This window comes from Danio aesculapii, chromosome 19, assembly GCF_903798145.1.
Source record: "Danio aesculapii chromosome 19, fDanAes4.1, whole genome shotgun sequence".
Classification (NCBI taxonomy): Eukaryota; Metazoa; Chordata; class Actinopteri; order Cypriniformes; family Danionidae; genus Danio; species Danio aesculapii.
In genome coordinates this window covers 11,372,261-11,395,013 of record NC_079453.1, presented here as the reverse complement: position 1 = coordinate 11,395,013, position 22,753 = coordinate 11,372,261, and the positions used below count along the sequence as shown (strand labels likewise).

Genomic DNA, 22,753 nt, shown 5'->3' with positions numbered 1-22,753 from the left:
CCCGCTATATCATCCTGTAAAGGTATTTTCCTGTATTTGTCCTGTATTTTTTATCTTTCTATGAAGGGTGGCAATAAACATCAAACAGCCGATCCTCCGATACGCAACCCATACTGCCGAACCACTAGGTGATGCCCCTTGCTCGTAAATGCAAATCTGTTTGGTGCTTTCATTTTATTTAGGCAAGAAAACACTTTGACATGAATTTAAAAATGGCGAGATTCCCTTCCTTACGATTATAGGCGCCGTTGCCCCTCCTATGCAATCATCAAAACAGTCAGTTCATGTAGTAGTGCCCGAGGGATTCTGTACACGCGATTTGAAATGGAGCAAAAGTGGACACTCTGGGTTTTGGGTACGTATTTGAACAGACATGTGATAATAATAACAATAATAATAATAATAATAATAATAATAATGGGTGACGCGGTAGCGCAGTGAGTAGCACGTTCGCCTCACAGCAAGATGGTTGCTGGTTCAAACCTTGGCTGGGTCAGTTGGCGTTTCTGTGTAAAACATCTACTGGATAAGTTGGCAGTTTATTCCACTGTGGCGACCACAGATTATTAAAGGGACTAAGCCGAAAAGAAAATGAATAAATAATAATATTAATAATAATAATAATAATAATAATATTGATATTAATAATAATTAAGGGTGTCACAGTGGCGCAGTGGGTAGCACGATCATCTCACAGCAAGAAGGTAGCTGGTTTGAGCCCCGACTGGGACAGTTGGCATTTTTGTGTGGAGTTTGCATGTTCTCCCGTTGTCTGTTCGCGTAAGTTTCCTCCAGGTGCTCTTGTTTCCCCCACAAGTCCAAAGAAATGTGCTATAGATGAATTGAGTAAGCTAAATTGCCCGTAGTGTATGCGTGTATATGAGAGTGTATGGATGTATTTGCAGCTGGAAGGGCATCCGCTGCGTAAAACATATGCTGGATTAGTTGCCGGTTCATTACATTGCGACGACCCCTCATTAATAAAGGGAATAAGCCAAAAAGAAAATGAATGAAAGATGGTAAATAACACAAGGTGGTTCCCCAATGATTACAAGTCAAAGAACCTATTTATACCAGCATAACCACCCAAGTGAACTGCTAGAGAAATATTACAGGTTCTTAGGTTTTATGTAGTACTTAACTGTCATGTACTAACAGTAAATCATTTGTCAAAACATATAACAGCACATTTCAGCATGTTACCACCATGCATACATGTAATATCAAACATTTAGCAGTTTTTTTTTTTATTGGGGGGGGGGTGACATTTTCAAGAAACATGAGAAATGATGGTTTCATCCACCGATCCAGAAACAGCCTTTATTGTTCTGCAAAAATTTTTACTTTAATTATTGACAAGCAGAAAGAATATTAGTAGGAGGGTTATTAGGGGTGTAATGATACGTTGTTATATCAAGATGTTGCAATATAAAAATGTGACGATGTGACGATATCACCTATGATTTGCAATATTAAAAAACAGTACAAATCTGTTTTCTGGTTAAACACAGTACTCTTAATCAACACATCAATAACAGTAAATTGACTTTTCCAGTCAACATTTCACTTTTTATGTTTTTAGTTTATTGGTTTATTTGTGCTCAAAGTTATGCACATAAGAGTGTTATGTCACATCTAATGTTGATATATAATGTTTATTGCCTTACATTAACGTTATGTGTGTTACCATGACACTGAGCACCTTCTACATATTACTTTGTTTTTCTGCTTGTGCTTTTGCTGATGTTTTGTTTGTGAATTACAAAGCTTCGATGTACATATTAATACTTAAGTGTTAGGTGTTGTGTAGTAACACTGTATAATTCATGAAATATTGTAGTTTACTGTAAATTTAGAAATGGTTTCTGCTGTTTTATTTACATTTTAGCATCAACAGCTGCCAGTGTTTAGAGAAAATTATATGGACTTTTAAAAAAGCATCAATAGCTCCTCATGTTTACTGTGCCATTGGATTATTTATCTTATCATTATTAATGCCAAATTAAGTCTAATTGTAACTTTTGTAAATATTTTGTTCAAGGATTAACATTACCTTTGAATTAATTCAATAAATCATTTCCATTGTAAAAGAACAGTAACGATTCTTGGACCCTTTGTCCAGGGCATACGGCTCCCATCACTGTATAAGTTCAAATAATATTGATGCACCTGTGTTCTCATTGGGTTCCTTTCAAGCTTGGACAAGCACAGCAGACCTCAACTGACAGAGTTCCCCATAGGGTTTTGTTTTAATCTTTCTTAAGGAATTCATTCTCCTGCATGCTGGTGGAGTGCTACTGAGCTCAAAACGTATCCTGTGGCTATCTGAGAATTGAGACGTCAAAGTATTAACCAGTTTCTGACACTGACACCAGGCTCTTTTGCTGCCTTCCTGCAACTCAGGGTGTGTGTTTTTCACATGGATCTATTCTATAGACTTTTCACAGAACAAAAACTGAGCTGAATTTAAGACTGCGGGAAATATGGAAGTATGAACGACTCTTCTCTTCAGTATTTTGCTTACTCCTGAAGCTAATGTTAAAAGTTTTTCCCCCCACTGCACATTTCTACTTGTTATCCTAAGAGCTGCTTTAGTCTTAAATCAATAGTTCACCCCTAAATGAAAATTCTGTTTTTATTTAGACATCTAAACCTGTATGTTTTAGAAAGCACTTTCATTTCAAGAATTGGCATTTCGTTGTCAAACCAAGAGAGCTGGGTTTAGTTCAGTACCCAAATTCTCAAATCAAAGAGATTCACTCAAATTGATTACACAATACAGCCCCAAATGAACAAAGAACAATAACAATATATTGTTTCAGCATCAATATCTCAATGTGATCATTTACAATAGTCTTATTGAAGAACATGCAATGTTAGGTCCGACATGGCATGATCACCGTTTTCAAGGTATACCGCGGTTTGGAAAAGTCAAGGTTTTAAAACCATCAAAACTTTCTTCAATTCCGTTCCTAAGGTATGTGTACGTTTTTTTAATTTACTTTTGTGTTTTTGTTTTTAAAGATAACAGCGTAAAAATAGTGTTTTAAAGGGCACCTAGGTTACCCCTTTTTCCAGATTTATTATAAGTCTTTTGTGTCTCCAGAATGTGTGTAAAGTTTCAGCTCAAAACACTCATCAGATCTCACGTAACGTTTGTGAGAAATACTACAGTAAGACCTTTACCAGATACACACACATATTATATGTATATTTTTTTGCTTAAAATCAAGATAACGATTTTCTCACTATTCTGTAAATGTACAATAAAGGTTAATATGATTAGCCTATTATTATTGCTCTTAAACGTATGGTAAAACAACAATAATATTAGGCCTTTGTGTAGGTCTACTTAAAATGCTAAATTCTGTATAGTCATTATGGTGGACTTGAACAGACTTTTAATATGTCCTGTTTGTTAATTCACTGTAAAATTATGACATCAGAATATAACAGATTTATTATGTTTAAGACAAGTGCTTGTCATCTGTCATTGACAACATTATTAGATCATTTGTTTTCACTGGTAAAATTAGAATTTTGTCATAATCAGATTCCTTCCTGCATTATATTCAACATTATATATAGGCTAGGGTTGTTAAACTGACACAGTAAACATTTATTTTCATGCAGTACACTTTGTGTTCGCTATGAAAGAAAAAAGCATATCAAATGCTTGTCGTAATCATAACTCTAAAATGCGATATGATCATTTAAATGATGTGTGCACAGGTTTCACTTTCACTTCCGAGTGCAGCTCATGACTGCTGTCACTGTGAGAAAAAACACACACATGCAAATCAAACCTCCTGCACGGCCCTCAAACGATCGCTCTGTGCAACAAACTGAACCTTATTTACAACTTCGTTACCTGTTATTCACAGCCTATGCAGGTTGTGTTTACTAAAGTCGGCATCATTCACATGCACGCGCGATCTCGGTAGTAAGCAAAAGCTCGCGGTCAGCTCACATGTGATTTCGCGGCCGCGAATACATCCTTACATGAAGACAGAAATTACATTATTGGGTGAATTATACCTTATAAATACAGTATGTGACACTTTTAACACCATTTGAAGGTGTCAATGTTGCTGTGAAGACTTGTGCGACTGCCTTGCTTCTCTCCTGACCTTGAATAATTGGCTGAATCGTAGAAAAGCTGAATTAAGATTGTGTGTAGGGTCGAATCGAGATCGTGATCTTTTTTTTTTCGATTAATCGTGCACACATGCTCTGTTTTACAACATTTTAAACTTGTAAAACTCACTCTTGATCACATTTGATGATCATTAATAATCCTAGCAAACTGAAGAGACCTTTTATTCCCGGTTGCTTTGCGCACATCCTGTCTTGTTGATATGATTATACGCATTACTACGGAGACATGTTAATGCGCGCCTGTCAATTAATTCGGTGGGCGGGGGGACCGCACTCCTACGTCAAGTTGCGGTCGGTCTGAAAACCGCTCCAATTGGTCCACCATTTTTATGTTGTTAAATTGAAAAAAAAGGACTGGGTGTGTTTATGTCACCCCAATATGACGCTCTATACGCTATACCTACATATATGTCTGTCCAAACAGCTTGAAAAGTTGAATTTTCACCATAGGTGCCCTTTAAATTATAAAAAAATCTGTTTTTGAAACAAATGAAGACAGCAGAAGTCAATGATTCATTTAGCCTGACACATTTACTGTTCCAAAATATTATAAATGTTTCTTAAAAATAAAAATATATTGTGTTCAAAAGAGAATTTTTTTTTAGTTTTTTATCCAGACATTTAAAAAGACGAGCAGTAATCACAATACCGCGAAACCATAAAACCATGACATTTTTATCCAAGGTTATCGTACCGTCAGAATATTAATTTCCTTTGGCTTCGTCCCTTATTTATCAGGGGTCGCCACAGCAGAATGAACCGCCAACTATTCCAGCATATGTTTTACACAACGGATGCCCTTCCAGCTGCAATCCAGTACTAAAAAACACCCATACACTCTCTCATTCACACACGCACTCATACACTACAACCACTCGAACCAGCGACATTCTTGCTGTGAGAAGACAGTGCTAACCATTGAGCCATTGTGCCGCCCAATTAATCTAAAATGATAAATTATTTCCAAATAGAGATATTCAAGTCACCTTTTAAAAATGTACTCATATCGTAAAATATGAAAAACAAAATATCGCAATGTCAGACTTTTCCAGTTGATTTTTTAAGATTTAACATCCACATCAGACCAATAACGTAACAAAGAGCAATTATTTAATTGGATTACCTTTTTTTTGCTGATGATGAACCCTAAAAACCTTAACATTATGTCTAACCCAGACAGACATTACAGTTTTAATGAAATTAGACTTTCAATTCTAGTTTATATTATAGTTTAGTTTCTATATAGTTCTATTATAGTTTCAATTATAGTTCCACACGTTGCGCTCTTATTCTTATTATCTTATTTTATTTGATTCTCTAAACTTTTATAATAGTGTGTAGTCCTGTGTTATGTTGTCAATTTATGTTGTTTGATGTACAGTAGCACCTTTGTCCTGGAGGAACTTTGTTTCGTTTTACTGTGGACTGCACTGTATATTGTTGAAATGACAATAAAGCCAGCTTGACTTCACTTTACTTGACTTCTCAATAAGTTCTCAGAGCCATGACTAAATTTGTTTTTAAACACCTTTTGCAAAAACAAAATCTACACGTAATTATTCCAATGAACACAAACAAACTCACCGGTTAACCGGCTTAACTATACTAAATTGATGCAACTGCAATTTGTTTTTAAAATGATTTATATTTATCACAGTTGATTGATTATTAGGGCCAGGCATCATCTGCAGTGTGCATCTATTTCTACATGTAATTTTGTAAAAAAAAAATAAGTAAACATACATTTTTTAAATCAGCTGATTTACGTTGAATGATTTCAAAGGTATAAGAGCTGAAAATTGTTAACTTTTTCTTTAGGTATCTACAAATACATTTTTTTGCTTGGTAAACAAAGCTGCAGCAAGTATATAATACCATCCAATATAATCCACTTAAAGACAGAAAAAATTACTTTATAAATTTTGTACACAAATCGTCTAAACATATTTTGATGGCTTCCAATCATTTCTTTTCAACGACGCATTCATCTACATTGTATATTCGCATAACAGCATCAATTGCTAATACCATATTCTGGTACTGTAGTAAAGTCACGACAGCTGGACAAAGATGTAGATCTAAAATCTGTCAAACATTTGCTACTAAAGTTCATTCTTTCCAAGAAGTGGAGCCTTTTCTATGCCATCAGGTCAACTGTAAGTGAAAGTTCCTCATGAGATGTTTTACATTCATCCATCTCTCTTAACAGAAAGATCCAGCATAGTCCAGTGACCAGGGATATCCTGAGGTGTATGCAATCCATTACAGTATAGTATGTGGTTCAATTTCATCCATTATGAATGAGAAATGCATGAGATGGAGAGAACAGAGAGAGGGAGGGAGGAAAAAAGTAGGAACGTAGGAGACAGTGAAATGTCGAAATGTTCTATAGCCTGATCTGGACATGAAAAATAAATAAGATAAGGCAGGTTGAAACTGGATAACCGAAGGAATGGTTCACTGAATGTTGTCATTGTCCACTGAAACAAAAACCTGGTCCTGTATCAGCAATGGGTGAGATTTTTTGCAAAATATTTAAAGAATATTAGGATGGGAGAAAAAAATCCTAAAATTGTGAATACCCACCAAACAATTATGTATTTAATAGTCGTCTAATAGACATCTAAACATAGACAGCTTGGCTAAAACAAGGCTGAACTTGGGCTGTCAGTGAAAATCTAATTGACAAAATAGACTAATAGACTCAAATAGACAGATTAGACAGACTTTATGTGTAGTCATTCATTTCTGTTTATTTGATGACTAGTTTTAGCCTATTCTTTGATTAGATTTTCACAGACAGCCCAAATTTAGCCTTGTTTTAGCCCAGACAACTTATGTTTAGACGTCTATTAGACATCTATTAGACATCTTTTAAAACCAAAATATGCTTGCTGGGTATGAAACAGGACATATGTTAACTTAATGTCTGTGTCTGATTCTGAAAAATGTGAAATGGGTCAACAATTGAAGCAAAATTTTTTAAAGCAGTGTTATCTTAGTTTAACAGAATTACTGTTGTAGTTTTTTCCTGCACTGATTTTAATGTTGGTTTAGGTTTTTGCAAATTTGCTGTGTATTTTTTTGAAATTGCATTTAATTTTAATGCAGTAATATTTTACAGTAAATGCTCATTTTACATAATTTGAGTTGCTGACATATAACTCATAACTATTACAATACATTGAGAGCTACTGTGAGAAATTAAGATGAATGAAAGTTGTAAAAATTGTATTGCATGTTGTTTTTCAATCCAAATCTAGGTAAAATATTGTTGAGTTATATTTTAACCCTGTGGTCATTTTGGTCATAGTTTATTTGTTCATATTTAAAATTTAATTTGAAACAACCTATCATTTTTAAATGAGAAATATTTCTTTGGCAACAAGATTCTGTTAGTTATTTTTTAATTAAGTAATAAAATAATACAATTTTATTTAGGTTTCACAGATTTAGTATTGGTACATTTGTGTCCTCAACATGACTGCATTGACTTTCTAGACCAGGGCTTCTCAAAGTCCAGACTCTGGTCTACATTCAGGAGAAACATCAATCCGAACCTACCTCTATTCATTTCTGAAATGGAGATGAGAAAAGCTTGATAAACTTGTATTCTTTGAAGGGGATGGGGTCAGAAAGTGAAATTTTAATTTTATGTTATATTGTAAATAAAATTGGGATATATATATATATATATATATATATATATATATATATATATATATATATATATATATATATATATATATATATTATATATATATATATATATATATATATATATATATAAATATATACAGTTGAAGACAGAATTATTAGTCGACTTTTCGATTTTTTTTTCTTTTTAAAATATTATTATATTATTATATACCCAAATTATGCTTAACAGATCAGAGAAACTTTCACAGTAAGTCTGATAATATTTTATCTTCTAGAGAAAGTCTTATTTGTTTTATTTCGGCTAGAATAAAAGCAGTTTTAAATTTTTTAAAAACCATTTTAAGGTCAAAATTATTAGCCCCTTTAAGTTACATATTTTTTGATACAGAACAAACCGTCATTATACAATAACTTGCCTAATTACTCTATCCTGCCTAGTTAACCTAATTAACCTAGTTAAGCATTTAAATACACTTTAAGCTGTATAGAATTAAAAAATATATATTTTAAAATATTATTTACTGTCATCATGGCAAAGATAAAATAGATCAGTTATTTGAAATGAGTTATTAAAGCTATTATGTTTAGAAATGTGTTGAAAAAATCTCTCCATAAATATATATTGTGTTATATAATGTTCTTGTTGGACTTTTAATGTGTTTTTGGCAAAGGTCTAAATTGAAACCAAAGGCGATTGAAGCTGTTATCATGACATCAAGTGATATTTGCCGTAATTGGTTGACACTCTTCTTCACCGCAGTGAGTGTTTGAATGGGTGAGAATGTCAATTTCCAAGAGAAGAAGTTAAGTTGACAAAGATAATTTGAGTTTTCAAATATGATTGTAGAAAGAGGTGTGCATTCATTTTTGCTCCAATCCAGCACAAAACTGTTCTGTTTGATTCCTGAGACAGTTGGAGTTGAGAAGAGTGGAAATGTCAACTGCCACTATGAAGCAAAGGTTTAGTCAGCTGATAATACATAAAGTGATTTCTTATTAAACATTTCTACATTAAACTCTGTATTTTTCACCATGCTGCTTCTAACTGACCTCGGGTTGTTTTTGTTTTGTCTAGATCTTTGACATTGATGAAAATTCAGATTTAAACCTTTGAATTGAGATTTGGGGTAGCATGGTGGCTCAGTGGTTAGCACTGACGCCAAGAGGGTTGCTGGTTCAAGTCCCAGCTGGGCCAGTAGGCATTTCTGTCTAGAGTTTGCATGTTCTCCCTGTGTTCACGTGGATTTCCACCACAGGTGAATTGGGTAAGAAAATTGGCCAGTGTATGAGTGTGTGTGTGAATGGGTGTTTCCCATTACTTGGTAGTGGCTGGAAGGGCATTCACTGCGTAAAACATATTCTGAAATAGTTGACGGTTCATTCCGCTGTGGCGACCCCTGACAAATAAGGAACTAAGCCGAAGGAAAATGAATGAATGATTGAAGTGAATGAATGAATGAGTGAATGAATGAATTGAGACTCTAAAAAAGGCCCTGCTCTAGACTTACGCAACTCTCAGAAACTGAATTCTGAAGTAGTCTCTCATTCTTCATTTGCCTGACTAAGATTTAGTAGAAGTATCTTAAAGTTCTGCAAAAGCATTCACAAAAACCACTAAACTGAATGGCTATTCAGCGCGTGAAGATAAATCGATTCATTCTTGTGAACTGAACGGAATGAATTACGAATGTCTTTGTTTCTATACAGCGTTGATATGCAAGACCCATGGGGTTTTGACGTGAACAAACACGGGTAAGAGTGATGTCGTTTCTGACCTTGATATTAGGGACAAGGCTGATGCTAATTTACACACTGTTCTGTTACAGAGAACCATGGGAAACATTCCACGATGACAACTTTCTAAGACGGATGAGCCCGAACGAAGGCCACATGCTCCGCTAGGCTGACAGATTCATAATATGACTTGTACAAAATGAAGCAGAAGAATTGAGTTAACTATTGTCAGTAAATATATTCATTTTTGTTATTAAAAAACAAACATATTTAAAGAATATTAAGATTACAATTCTAAAAAGGTGAATATAAAGCAGAACATACTTTAGCTTTAGTCTGGGTAAAATTTAATTATCACATCTAAAAATACTAGGGCTGTAAACATTCAATTTTGTTAATAAAAAAGAAACTTTAATAAGGGGGCAAGACGGTGGCTTAGTGGTTAGCACTGTTGCCTCACTGGTTCGAGTTTGAGGGTCAGTTGGCATATCTGTGTGGAGTTTGTTTGTTCTTCCCATGTTCGCGTGGGTTTCCATGCGGGTGCTCCGGTTTCATGCACAGTCCAAAGACATGCGGTATAGGTACATTGAATAAGCTAAATTGGCCGTAGTGTATGTAAGTGAATGAGTGCGTATGAATGTTTCCCAGTACTGGGTTGGGCCTTCACTGCTGGAAGGGCATCTACTGTGTAAAACATGTGCTGGATGAGTTGGCGGTTCATTCAACTGTGGTGACCATTGATGAATAAAGGGACTAAGCTGAAGGAAAATCAATGAATAAACTTTAATAAATTAAAATATCAATTCAAATTACATAGGATGATTAAACAAATCTGAGACCAAAATCAAATTTAAAATGGCAAATAAACTGAAAGTAATTTGAAACAATTGAATTTTTTTTTTATTATTTCAAATATTAAACTTATAAATTAATATGATTTTTGTGATATAGGAAATACAGAGCATGAAATTTACTGTTAAGAATTTAGTTAATTTTGAATGATTAAAACAACTATAATAACATCACATATTCACCATCTTCACAACGACTTTTCAAAATACAAGTTTAACCAGAAGAACTCGCAAAAGAAATATACTCCTTTAACTACTAAAAAATGTATGCATGGCAATGTTTTATAACTTACTCTAAGAGTGCTTTCACACCTAGACTTTTGTTTCGGAACCTGGCGCGTTTTCCCAGTAAGCACAGTTCGTTTAGCATATGTGAATCCCAACAATCAGTCCGAGATCGCCTGAATGAGGTGGTCTCAGCTCGATTAAAACAAACTCTGGAGCGGATCGATTGTAGTGAGAAAGCAATACGATCCGAACCAGGCTATATCACAGTGTATTATGGATCTGTAATAGGCATACTGTATATTGGCTATATGAAGAGAGAATTATGATGTCATTCTTACCAGTAAATGTGCGCTTAATGTCAAATACAAAAGCGAAAGCATGCTGAACTATTAACGAGAGCTCTTTATCCGTTGACCAAACACCAGTCTTGGTTTATCTGTTATTTCTCTCGATAATGTAAAGTGTAATGCATAATTTTAGTCAACGGCTGTATGAGAAAGTCTTACCTCTGATTAATATTTGGTGACGATGTCTGTGGGTGTCACCATTCAAAATTAAAGTGCACCTTTTCGCTTATAATGTCTTATTGCTCATCATCATAAATGAAAATAAGGACGCATGACCGCTGAGCCAGACTGAAAAATAAACTGGAATGTGAGCTGTAAAACTGTAAAACTGACCAATGTGAGGAGAGTTTACTCGCATTTGAGTTGTTTTAACCGTTTGGTCCATTTAAACACTTTGCCGTGTGATAGCGAAATGCACCAAGAACAAAAAGCAACATTGTAACAATTTTAATCCCTGTTTCAGAACAAAACAATCGACCTAAGGGTGTAAAAGCACCCTAAGTCTCCTAACATCTTGATTTTCGCTTAATAGATGCACTCTCCTATCTTTTTAATTAATTTAATACTTAGTAATTTAATTTTCATTTGTTTGAACTATTATTATCTTACTATTTAACTGTAAATATTTACTTTTTTTAATTGTTGAACGACTGCAGTCAGTTGGTCGTAATTTTCTTTTTCCTTATTAATACTATTACTTTAGTTATTTTTTTTCTTTTTCAACAACACAGATAACGATATGTAACAATTGTATTTTAATAGTGTTGTTTTTTTTTTGCAATAAAACATAAATTCATTTTCTTTTCAGCTTAGTCCCTTTATCAATCAGGGGTCGCCACAGCGGAATGAACCGCCAACTTCGGGCTGGTTCATACTTATGCATCAAACGCACACGTCCGGCTAAGCCTTTGCGGGGTCACATAGCTGACGCACACCTCTCAAACAATGTAACTACACCTTGCAATGACACATGGCGCAAGCTCTGTGATTGGTCGGCTTGGGAGCGCTGACGTTTGGGGGGGGGGTGAGAAACTCCCGTTAAAGAGCTCCAGATGGAACCTGTTGTTTTGAGTTTACCTAATGAATAAAGTTGTTGCACGTCCGCCGGTTCTCACCTCTGAATGAGCGAGTTTTAGCTACTTGTACATAGGGTTGGGTCAATAGACGATGTCATCATCCATCGCCGATGCCGGATAGACATCATGATGCTGAGCCAGTATCGCAATCCTCCACCCCGCCCCCATTGCAGCAGCAACCTGCTCGCGAAAAACACACATTCAGGCCCTGTTTCCACTAATACGTCTTAGTTTAAAAATGGCATTTTAGAATGAAATCCACGTCCACACTGGCGTTTGACCTAGCATTTCTGAACAGCGCTCCATCCACACTATACCACCATACACACACTCTAGAATGTATTTCAGCAGTATATGTGCACGTCTTAGCTCCGTGCGGTCAGTATGGGGTGCTTTGAGCACAAAACCCCAGAGAATAGTGCATGTCGAACAGTTTATCAAGAATGTACTGCTGGATCAGTTCTCACACCAGTTGTTAAATGTGATATTTAATTAATCTTGTCTCTATCTAACGACTCTTCAGTCTTTTGAATCTATCAGGTAACGTGTCACAGCGTCTGTACACTGCTAAAATTAGGTAATTTTAGAGAAAACCTCAGATACTGTTGGTTGGTTGTTGTTGTTGGTTGTGCACCTTTTTTACCAAGTTTGTCGACACCATTATAACGACACAGATCACTCGGCTTATTCATGTCAGAGTCCCGCGGAAAAAGCGATTGACAGGTGGTAATTTGTGGTAGGTAACTTATCTTTATTTATTTATGATTTGGTTATAGGTAAGACCATGTGGGTCAGGTAGTTAAAATGGTAGGCTACAAATAATGAATTCATTATGAATTAATTAATTATTCATAATTAATTCATTTACCGCTGCCTATGACAACGATGCCATCGTCCATCACGATGTGTCACATTAGACATCATACGATGCCAAATTGGTCGACATCACCCAACCCTACATGTACATTGAGGTAGCGTTCAGAAAAAATAAAACACCAGCAAAGAAACTCTACACAGAGGAACATAAAAACCTACTGCCAGCTAGCGCTTCAGAAGTGTTATTGCAGAGCAACACAAACAGCACGCAGAAGTAAAAATGCACAGCAACGTGCAATGCATGTGGCGTGAGTCATGTCGGTCACTCGACACAGAAGTATAAACTTTTTCCAGCATATGTTTTACGCAGCGGATGCCCTTCCAGCTGCAACCCATCACTGGGAAACACCCATACACACTCATAAACTATGGACAATTTAGCTTACCCCATTCAATTATACCGCATGTCTTTGGTCTGTGAGGGAAACCGGAGCACCCAGAGGAAACCCACGCGAACACGGGAAGAACATGCAATTTCCACACAAAATGCCAACTGACCCAGCCAAGGCTCGAACCAGTGACTTTCTTACTGTGAGGCAACAGCGCTACCCACAGCGCCACCACGCCGTCCCACAATAAAACATTTGAACATAAAAATGTATGTGTGAAATTATAAAAACTTAAATAAATCACACAATGTTTCTTCCATAAGCCACAATAAAATAGAAATTGCGAATTAAAATCAAAATAAATTTCCTAGATAACTTAAATTGCATCTATTCATGTAAGTAATAAAAAATGTATAATTAAAATAGTAAAATGTTTAATGTTCAATTAAAAAAACAATTTTTTGATGTCTACAAATTTAATTGAACCATGAAGTCCAGCAAATCAAAAACAGCATTCATAGAGCCCTAAAGTAATGACATTGACCATGTAACTATCATGCAAAAGATCAGATTTCTTTGCTTCCACAGAAGAAAAAATCTGATTTAATGAAATCCACAATAGGTTGTATAACTACAAGTTGAATAATATGAAAAGTCTTAATATATTTTTGAAGGCTGCTGATATTTGAACAACAAAAGGAATTCTTAATGGCGGGAAATGCATGCCGAGTGGCTCCTGTTGAGCCGAATCAAAAGAAGGTATATACTGCGCACAGAACGACTGTGGTTACATTCACTTCTTAAATTATACACCAAAGGACGTCTTCAGCCCCAATCCATAAGTTTCAGATATCCTTCCTGATCGCAAGTTGAGCTCCAATAACAAGAGTTACCACGGAAGCCTGGGTTATGTAACGTTACGTAATAGACAGGCTGTATGAGTAATATTTCATAACACCAGAGACCCCGACACCAGGGCATTTCGTCTCCTTTGCTCTTTTTTCTTACTTCATCTCCTTTTTGATGTTCCAATCAATGGCGTTATTTTCCAGAAAAGTCCCCTTGACGGTCATCTGTGGCTTTGTATCAAACAGAGCGTGTGTTTCAGCTCTTTCTTCTGTCTGTCTAGCGCCAAAGCAGACACTTCCCTGATCCAAATTTTGATATTAAAGAGTCATCAGATTTCCACCCCCCTAAAACTGTAGTCTCCTCTCGCCCTTATTTCAGCCTTCTCTGAGTCCCCTTGAGTGCTAACAGGGTCAGTATGGGGTCACGGCACAGATGCACGCCATCCACCAACAGGCCATGGCAAAGGACCAATCACAGACGCTCGGCGGCAAAACCACCATCAGGATGCTTTTCTGAAGATAATGGATTTTATATTGCAGCAGATTAATGAGTATCAACAACAAGCTCTTTGTTGGATCAGATGGTGCGAATGTGAAAACTACAAACTGCAGACGCATAATAAACGAGACCCAAAGCAGCAAACGCGAATGCCCTGACCACATTATTAATATATCAAACTGCTTTTAGATTTACATTCATCTTGCCCTAAATATAATATACAGTTGAATTTTGAATTATTTCTATACTGTGAATTTTTCCACAGTATTTCCTTTAATATTTTTTCCTCTAGAAAAAGTCTTATTTGTTTTATTTCGGCTAGAATAAAAGCAGTTTGATATATTTTAAAAGTCATTTTAAGATCAATACTATTAGCCCCCTTTGCAATGTTTTTTTCAATTGTCTATAGAAAAAAACCATCGTTACACAATGACTTGCCTAATTACTCGAACTTGTCTAATTAACCTAGATATGCCTTTAAAAGTCACTTTAAGCTGGATAATAGTATCTTGAAAAACATCTGTTAAAATATTCTGTACTGCCATCATGGCAAAGACAAACGTAATCCGTTATAAGAGTTATTAAAACTATTATGTGCTGAAGAAAATCTTCTTTCCATTAAACAGAAATTGGGGAAAATAATATACAGGAAGGCTAATAATTCAGGAGGTCTAATAATTCTAACGTCACCTGGATAAGCATATAAAAGCTAAATTAAAAGCTAAAAGTCTCTGTGAAATCAAAATAGATTAGATGTTTGCGTCAGTATATCAGTCTTACACCCTTTTCAGATTAAACCAATTTTTTTTTCTTCTAATTTTGGCGTGATTGTCTTGATGTAGGTTGTTGTTAGGGGTTTGTACTGTAAACGACAAATGGTCAATAGGATTCAATCGTTTCTTCTCGTATAATGACTATGTTTACATGGACATCAGGAATTGAATGATTTACTTTCATCTGAATGAGACAATAATATGATTAAGGTGTTCACATGAGTTGCTTTTTGAATGTTCCATTCATGATCCCGTTTTACATGTTATAGCACATAATTCGATTGACGTCATTGTGTCACCACGCTATCCACATTTCCAATTTCATGTTATTTCTTAATTTAAATTTTTTGACTTGACTGCAGTTTGGCACTTTCACATTCATTCAGGAACATTTCATGCATGCCCCCTTTGACAAACGAGGTATTGGATGCACGTATGAACTGCATGAAATTTGATACTGCACATCATATGGGAGAAAAACCTCCCTTTTTCGCAATGCAGGTGTCTGTTGTCCTTTACTGACACAATAGGTGCAGAGAATAGTGTCAAACAGTCGTGTGTGTATAGACTATCCTGTTGCAAAATGCGGCGAAAATCTTACAGTTCAATTATGACTCTAATTGGATTAAGTTCATCAAAAATCGTTACATGGTAGACTCTTAATCAGAGTATTGTCTTGATAATATTAAAATCGGATTATTGGTGTCCATGTAAACGTAATCATGTCTGCGACGCTTTGCGACATTATCGCAGAAAGTCGAGCATGTTTAATTTTTTTCCTCGTCATCCATGATGAGTTTCATCACATGAGGGACACTGACCAATAGCAGCACAGAATCTCTGCTGTGCACAGCTTTTAAAATGACTAAATAAAATTGCAGAAAGCTTTGTGTTGTTATGGCAACAATACGCTAGTATGACGTGTCATCACAGAAACTACCATGACAGAATAAAAAGATAATTGTTGAACTATATAGGGCTGCACGATATTGGAAAAATCAGACATAGCAACATTTTTTTTTCGGCGATATATTGCAATATGCTTTATTAGGAATGCTCATAATAAACGATTAACCGTTAACCAAAAGGGTGCATTTTTAACCGATTAATGGTATCAGTTAAATTATTAAAAAATATAATTTTATATATTTTTAAAGTTTGGCTGCATTAGGGGATGCATCACAGCGAATGTGCTTTTTACATTGAAAGGTGCATCTTTTAAATGGTTTACTAATGGCCGCAAGTTTTTTTTTCACGTTTTTGCCGTTGCGCACTGTGTGCTCGTAGTTGAAATAAAAGTCAAACCTGAGCAGAAAAAGCACTTTTCGTCAGACGCGTCTTTTTCATTCTTCAATCAAATGAACGCAGAGGCAGGGTTTCCTTTGAGGTGACAGCAGTGTTTGTGTTGTTAAGACGACTTCGGAGACATTTAACGACAGAGGAGAGACTAGTGGTCTTTGTATTAGCTGTATTACTTTATAAATCTTGAATATCACAATATTATTAAATATTACAACTATAAAAACAGCAACTCTCACGCACAATACGCAGCTGATTTGGTTGTTTCCTAGTGACATAAAACGTCAACAAAAAGGCAGTGTGGTGCGCCTCGTTTTTGGAACGTAAACACTGCATGTGCATGTTGTTCTGTATGCTGTTGTCCACGTTAAAATAAATCAGTATTTTAAGATGCAATATTTAATGTGTCACAAAATAGACACATCAATTATTTTTTTATTAAATAATAGTTTAATATTAATCTGAGCAGTTACTCATTAATATTCAGTTAACGTGCGGCGGTTGTCGGTTGGCAAATTTAACCGAAATGAGCATCCTTATACTGTATCTATATAATTTCACCAAATGATTGAATATTTGGAAAGAATATATAGTCACACTTTATTTTAAGGTTCAATTTTCGCTATTAGTAAATCATTACATATGACTTTTGCTTCCTATTTTTGCTCCTTTTTAATAGAAATTAAGTTAGTTTAGGTATTGTGCTAGGGATGTAAAAAAAAGATCATGCAGAATATGTAGAGTATAAGTACTAGTAAACAGCCAATATCTCGATAACATGCATACTAATAAGCAACTTGTTACATAATAGTGAGAATTGGTCCCTACAGTGTTATCAAATCTATTCATTTTAATTGATTAGGATGATTTACTGTAGGGGAGTAAATCATGCATAAAATGTAATAAACAAACTACAAGCATAGATGAATGCAATAAAGCAAAGAAACAAGTGAACTAAACAGTACATGCTTTATGGTTTTGTATATTTAAAAGTAAAAAATACACTGCAAAGCCAACTCAACATTGCAATTCTTGCGATGTGACTTGCGGATGCACACTTTGCGATATCGATGCTGAAACTATATATTGTGCAGCCCTAGTGATTGATAACCAAGGCATTGCTGCAACCTAAAAAATGAGACAATTACAGTGTTATAATACAATTTATGCAGCTTCTTGACAGAATTAGAGTTGTAGACGTCACGTGAGGATTGATGAAGCAACTTGTAGTCGGGCATATTAGTGTAACCCACACAACACCTCAAAACTTTATCTGACCCATTGGCTTTAGTAACCAACAATAAAAAGTGTGTAATCTGAACAGAGCTTTAAGATAAACTACAAACTAATGTTCTCCAAAACAGTGATGAAATTCACATTTAGAGGATATAAACATATAATTATTTAGGTTTGTCACTTCACGACAATCAACAATTTTATTGACATCACTTCATACTTCATTCCTCATCAAATTTTCTGACTAATTAAAAATGTGCAAAAGTATTTGACATGTCACGCCCCCTTGAAGACGCTATTTTTGAGGCCGTAAAAATCTGTCATTTATTCATGTCAAAGAGTGTTCAAACCAAGGGTTCACCTAAAAATAAATGGTAAAATGTGTTGATCTGAGTTATTATTATTCTAGATTCTAAATTAAATCAGTTACAAACAGTGTCCACTTTTTAATTAGTGAATAGTACAATATAATATACTCTATGTCTAGCCTTACGTCAAAAATCTAATAAAAATCTAAATTTATAGTTCATGGGACGTTTAAAAAGGCAAGGAATCACCAATTTATCTGATAATATTACAAATTGATGATATAATTGCTACAAACTGCTACTCAAATTATAACTAAAGCTTTAGATAATTGTAGTTTGTTTTATCAACAAAATTGTTTTTGTTTGAAATTTACAATTTTTAAATGAAAAATTATACTTTCAGCATAACTTAAGAAACGAAGAAAAAAATAACATGAAATTGCATGATTAACAAGACATCTTGACTTACAAGTGGTATTAATAAGTTTTTTTTATTCCCATATTTTCATTCTATATATATTTAATTGTGTTATTATGCTGTGACCTTGGACCACAAAGGGCTACATTTTTGGAAATTGTACTTGATTTATTATATGCGAGCTGAATGAATACACTTTCCATTGATGTATGGTTTGTTACATACTACACAACTATTGAAAATCAGGAATTCGAGGTTTCAAAAAAAATGTTTACAGTATAAATAAAATTTCCCTTAAATTGTCAATTAAGATGTTAATTGACAAATAAGTTGTCAATTAAGCTTTTTGTAACTAGCTACAATTATATATTTATGGCACAAAATGTACAACATTCCTTCATAGAACATGATCTTTACTTAATATTTTAATGATTTTTGGCATTAAAAATAGATAATTTTGACTCATAAACTGTATTTTTGGCTATTCCCACAAATATACCGTTGGCAAGACTGGTTTTGTGGTCCAGTCATATTTGTTTAAATTCTTTCAACAGTTATTTATGGAATGAAATGATATTTTTGAACTTGCTTTTTGTCTATATATTTTAAAATGATCATCTATTTAGATTTTTAACACAAAAATATAAATTACAACATTTATGTTTTTGTTGTATAAATTCAACAAAAAATGTCAAATATGCAACAGCGCTCGACAAACCAAGCTTTATATTAGAACAATTTATTCAATTAATTCATTTTCCAAACTGACCTTTAGTAAATTTAGTATTGCAGATGCTAGCTAGCAAATAAATAAGTGTAAACTGTCTTTTTTTTTTATTTATTCTCCCTTTTAATTCAGTCTTTCTGTTCAGTGTTTTGTTGTATTATAGCTTCTGTTGTCTAGAATGACTACATAGTTATAGCATTTTTTTAGCTTAATAAGAAATATTAGCCTGTTATTTAACCCTAAATTGTTTAAATAAATGACGCACAACAACAAATCATGTATTAAAGAGAAATGTTAAAGGAAAACAAAATGTTCCATCATCAATTACTCAACCTCATGTTATTGTAAAACTATTCTTCCTTTGGTGGATAATGAAAGAAGATGTTTCGACTAAGTTAAAGGTTACCAAAATGGTTTGGTTACAGACTTTTTTTAAATATCTTCATTTGTCTTCCGGACAACAACAACAGAAAAGATATTTTATACAGACCTGACATGAAGATGAGTAAATGATGTTTTTTGGGTGTACCATTCCTGCAATATGTAAAGCCTCCAACAATGTAAACTCCATTTAAGAAAACCACATTACGATCTAAATACACAAACAAACGTTCCACCTACCAGATCCAGGTTCATTGAGGATCAAACGCAGACAGCAGAGCATGATCTAAACCACAGACACTCCCTCAATACAAAAATGTGGAGAGTCACCACAAAAAATCTCATCCAGGATTATTTCAGAGGGAACGTAGAGATGAACATCACGACACAGTGCGAGACATTGTGTGTTTCAAAATCAACGTCTATGACTTAATGCCTCGATGCACCGAGCAAACCCCTGGATGAGATGTGCACTTTCCCACATGTGTCCGCTAGATCAGTTGCCATTTGTTAGCGGTTCCGACCCGTTTTCGATAGAGTTTTCCAAACTCAAAGACCCAGCTTTCCTAGTGCTAAATGTACATGTCAACTATGGCACACATGCAGGCCTGGGATCTGTGGCCATTGTCTCTGATTCCCGTGAGCTAGCGGACGACAGGATGGATGGACAGTGAGTTGTAGGGGTTCCCGGATGAAAGGATGATGAACAGAGGAAGTTAGGGGCAAAGCAAGGAAAGAGAACGACCCCCACGATTCGAAGCATGTTCAAGCACGCACTCACAAAACGCATATGTAGAATCACTTACAGAAAACGTCCTGCCATGCAAAAATCACACAACGTAGATAATATCGTGAAGGAATGAAGAAACAATAACGCAACACACATCTCACGCATGCTTTGATTCGTTCCTACATCAATTTCCTGCACGCTACACATCCCCAATATCAGCCCCACAGATGACCAAACAAAACAATTCAGAACTACGAGTGTTCAGTTGAAAGAAATTAGTAATTGTGAGGAATTAAATAGTGAAAAAAGTGAGTAGAGAGTTCAATCAATTCAAAAAGGGTTAAAAGAGAAAGACAAGAGTACCAGTTTGGCCGTTCCTCCTTTTCCCGCGGTTTCGCTGATCCCACGTTTGGCTCTTTCTCCCGTTGCTCCGGGTCCTTCCTCCTCTCTCCGCTATCCCAGCGGCAGTCACTTCTCTCCTCTTAGCGTTTCTTCCCAAACCACGTTTTTCTTTTCCTCCTACCCATCCTATCAGCCCATTTCCTACTCTTCATTCAAACTGTGCTCTGAACTGCTTTCGCTCTACGACTGTGGGATTTTGTGGAAAGAAAACTACGGAACAAATGAACAAAAAGAACAGATCATGAATGTAAGTGGAGAAGAGAGCGGACGGTGATCAGGCACTGAGACAAGTAGGAAAAGGAGCTGTTGAAGGGGCCTGTTTTTTTTTTTAAGGGAGGCACACAGAGGGGTGGGGGGGACTATCAGAAAGGCTGAGCGTGCTTCTCCGTCCAGGAGGGAGGAACACGGATGAAGCTGCCAGGCTGCTGGGATGAGAAGAGAAGCACTGCAGCCGGCGGAGGAAGAGAGAGAGAGAGATCGTAAGGGCGCATGTGTACGCGAGCGACCGCATGAGGAGGTGGGAGGGGAGAGAATGACAGAGAGGGAACGATAGATAGAAAAAAAAGAGGCTAAGGGGTTCACGGAAGGGAGGGAAGAAGGAGGAGTGAGCCGTAGTCGAGAGTTCAGGAGAGGGGGCCGGAATACATTTTCTTGTCCTCCGCACTCGTCTCCCGGCGTTCGATTTTTTTCCTTGTTCATTTGCTCTTCAGTGCGTGCCTTTCCCCCCACCCAAATCTCACCTTCTTCATTCCAGAGCAAATATCTGCACCTGGAAAAGAAGAGGATATTCCAGAATATGTTGTCCCGGCTCTCGCTCTCTCTCTCTTCCAGGTCATTTTCTCCACATGCACTTGAACTCCAGATCCTGTCTGCGGCCCCTCCCCCCGACCTCTGTGACTCGCTCTCCTTCGCTGCTTCTGATGGAGGCTTGAAATAGTGCTCGCAGGCTGTAAGTGAGAGTGAGAGGGAGGGGAGGACGAGGGGGACAGAAAGGGAGAGAGAGACGAGGGGGGAAGGGGAGAAGGTTTACACGAACAGACTCTGCGCCGAGAGTGTGTGTGCGAGTGTCAGACGAAGAAAGAAACCCCGTGCACATACATGTGTTCACTGACTTTGATTCTCAGAAATTACAGTGAACCGCACAGAACATTTATTCTTGGAAGGACTTTTACACAGGGGCATCTATTGTCTTTGAGGGGCCACCAGTGACAGTCTAGCCTCGCTTGATAACTCTATGTAAAAGGCAAAATATGTCATTTCTAATGATGAAACATGATTTTCCTATAATAGGAGAGCTAATTAGTGTACTGCTGGTGTACTTAAAGGGCACCTATGATGAGAGTCAACTTTTGGAAGCTGTTTGGACAGAACTGTGTGTATGTATAGTGTGTCCACTGTCATATTGGAGTGATATAAACCCAACAAGTCTCTTTTTTTAAATTTCCTAATGTTAAAATAGGATCCAAATCCCAAAGATTTTAAGGCCCACCAAAGTGTGACGTAGTAGTGTAGTTTTCCCCGCCCACCGAATTGATTGACAGAAGCGATGTCTCCCATAATAACATGTATACACATGTCCACAGAACATTTTTTGCAAAGAAACGAGGATTAAAACAGTCTCTGTGATCAGCTGCACCACAACAATTAATTTTATTAGTTTAAAACATTTTTAAAACAGAGCATGTTTGTAATAAAGACGGTAAAATCAACCGCTATAATCACCATTGACACATGGTTTCTGTTAACGCACATATATATGTGTGTACTGCAAACAGCATTTGTGTGAGACTCATCATTTCAGAAAGGCTTGAATAAACTCCACCACAAATACATCAAATAAACTTACTTGCTATTTTTGACTAGTGACCTTATT

At 35.9% G+C, this 22,753-nt stretch overlaps 1 long non-coding RNA gene across 1 annotated transcript in view; it reads right to left on the bottom strand.

Moving 5' to 3' along the window:
• The window catches only part of LOC130247146 (uncharacterized), a 48,107-nt gene extending 26,741 nt beyond the window's left edge, over positions 1-21,366 (bottom strand). The window contains exon 1 of the long non-coding RNA XR_008839498.1: positions 20,842-21,366. This is a non-coding gene — a long non-coding RNA (uncharacterized LOC130247146). The remainder of the gene's footprint in view (positions 1-20,841) is intronic.
• Between the last annotated feature and the right edge of the window lie 1,387 nt (positions 21,367-22,753).